The 2,306-nt window shown below is 43.7% G+C and overlaps 1 protein-coding gene across 2 annotated transcripts in view; it reads left to right on the top strand.

Moving 5' to 3' along the window:
• nolc1 (nucleolar and coiled-body phosphoprotein 1) overlaps positions 1-2,306 on the top strand; it is a 29,493-nt gene that overhangs the window by 2,740 nt on the left and 24,447 nt on the right. The window lies entirely within an intron of this gene.

Genomic DNA, 2,306 nt, shown 5'->3' with positions numbered 1-2,306 from the left:
GTCATTTCGTGCAGAAATAACAGTTTTTTTGTTTGTTTGTTTGTTTGTTTGTTTTAATCGTTGAATGTCTTTTGCTTCATCTAGGCTCCTGTAAAGCCTGCAACAACTGTAAGTGGAACAAGGAAGAAAGACAGTAGTTCTAGCAGTGAGGAATCAGACTCTGAAGAGGAGCAACCTACCAAAACTCCATCAAGTGAGTGCCGTTGTCACTTTTTCGTGGAATATTACATGATCTTATGAATGCATAACATACCATATTTCATTCTGAACGACAGAGGCGGTGGCCACCACCAAGGCCAAAGCTCCTGTTCCCACTACTGGTGCGTCTAAGAAAAAACAAGAGAGCAGCAGTGAAGAAAGTTCCTCGGAGGATGAAGAACCAGCCAAGGTAAACAAACTGGCATTTATTAACCAGCATTTATGCTGCACATAAAAGTTTCCGAATCATTAACTACAATATATCTGGTAAGTACACTTACTGGTTTTCTCAAACAACCTACATGCACACACAACTCAAGTGGTGGTAAATAACACCTGGAGGACACGCCATGAACATGATTGACATGGACCATTGCAAAAAAAAATGTAGTTATTAAATATACGCGTGTGTGTGCTTTTGATGTGTGTTTAGTTTTCCAATAAATTCAAACTAGGGTGTCATGAAACAATTGAAAGCACACTCAGGGAGGGCAGGATCAGATACACGTCACACGCTAGCTGCACAAGTAACAGCAAGCATTTAGCATTCAGGGTACTCTCACAATGTCAGCAATGGTCACTGCAATAACGCATATCTCAATTGTGACATGTGGGAAAGGCCGCCCCTCCCATTTGAACCCTTTTGTGCAAGTCCAGCCTTTATGCGGTCAGAGATCAAGAGGTTTAGTTTTATCTTTTGTGATGCATTTCCACGCTCGGCTCAGGTCAAACCTGCCCAAGGGAAAGCTGTTGCTGCAGCTGCAGATTCGAGCAGTGAGGACTCATCCTCTGAAGATGAGGCTCCGCCCATCAAGAAACCCAAATCAGGTTTGTTTTCATTATTAAAAATAATGTCACATTCACTACTTCACTTGACGGTGTGGAGTTTTTGACTAAAACCCATCTACCCTCAGCAATAGTAACAGACCTGGTGCATGTACCACCATTACCAATGCCAAGTCGAAAAATGACTGAAGTTGTTTAAACTATGGCCAGGAGAGGGCAGCACTACTTGTCATCAGTTTGTCACAGGACTTCACTAATATTACCTTTGATTTCACTCAAATGTTTTTTTTCCCGCTGCTAATTCTTACAAATACTTGTAAAGTGAAAATGCTAAACCCTCATCACCATATTTTTCTTTCCGGGTATTTGCTTGGTTCTCACCTTTGTCTTTGGTCTCTGTGTCTGTGTTTTGTTGTCTTAATCCTTTTGACTTTTATCTCTATAGGGATGTACAGTGCAGTCCCACCTCCTGCTACAGTCCAGAAAGCAGCGACTCCAGCAGCAGCCAGTAAGGCCAAGGATGACGACTCAGACAGCAGTGATGACAGCAGTGATGAGGATGAAGGGAAGAAAATAGCTGGTAAGACATCTCCAATTTTGTATTCACTGGGCATCTGAAGTTTTGTTGTCTTGTGTCCAACAACATCATGTCTCTTGCAGCTAAACCAGTGCCTATAAAGAAGACTGCACCTACAAAACCTATTTTGAAGAAGCCTGCTGCTAAGAAAGAATCCAGTTCTGACAGCTCAGGTAGCAAACATTGTACTGCGGTTATCCCTTATAGTCTCAACAAAGCCAGTTCCTTGTATTGTTGTATAACTGTGTGTCCTTTTAGATTCAAGTTCAGATGAAGAGGAGCCCAAAAAGCCTGCACCCAAGGTCACACCAGCAAAAGCGGCCCCAGTCAAACAGGCCCCAGCAAAAAAAGATGATTCCTCAAGCTCAGGCAAGCGGCAGCAGATTTTGACTTGCTTTATTTTCTTTGTGAAACCCCTTTAACCTGCCCATGGACTTGGAGTGTCAGAATGGCTAGTTTTACCAATAACTGTTGAAAGTGCATTTGTACATGCAGCGCTTGTAACAATATTGTTTGTCATCATACATTTAGACAGCAGCTCAGATGATGAAGCTCCAGCAAAGCCTGCCACGAAACCCGCTGCACCATCAACGCCATCTGCCGCTTCAAAAGCGGCAGCTGAGAGCAGTTCCGACTCCTCGTCTGATGAGGAAGAAGCAGCAAAGCCCGTTGCAGCGAAGGCTGCCGTTTCTGCTGCCAAAGCCACCACCCCGGCTTCTAAGCCCACAACTCCCGCCAAAACATC

The sequence above is a fragment of the Hippocampus comes genome, unplaced genomic scaffold (assembly GCF_001891065.2).
Source record: "Hippocampus comes isolate QL1 unplaced genomic scaffold, H_comes_QL1_v1.1 scaffold76, whole genome shotgun sequence".
In the NCBI taxonomy this organism is placed as follows: domain Eukaryota; kingdom Metazoa; phylum Chordata; class Actinopteri; order Syngnathiformes; family Syngnathidae; genus Hippocampus; species Hippocampus comes.
Note: the sequence above shows the minus strand (reverse complement) of the source record. Positions and strands in the feature narration are given on the sequence as shown.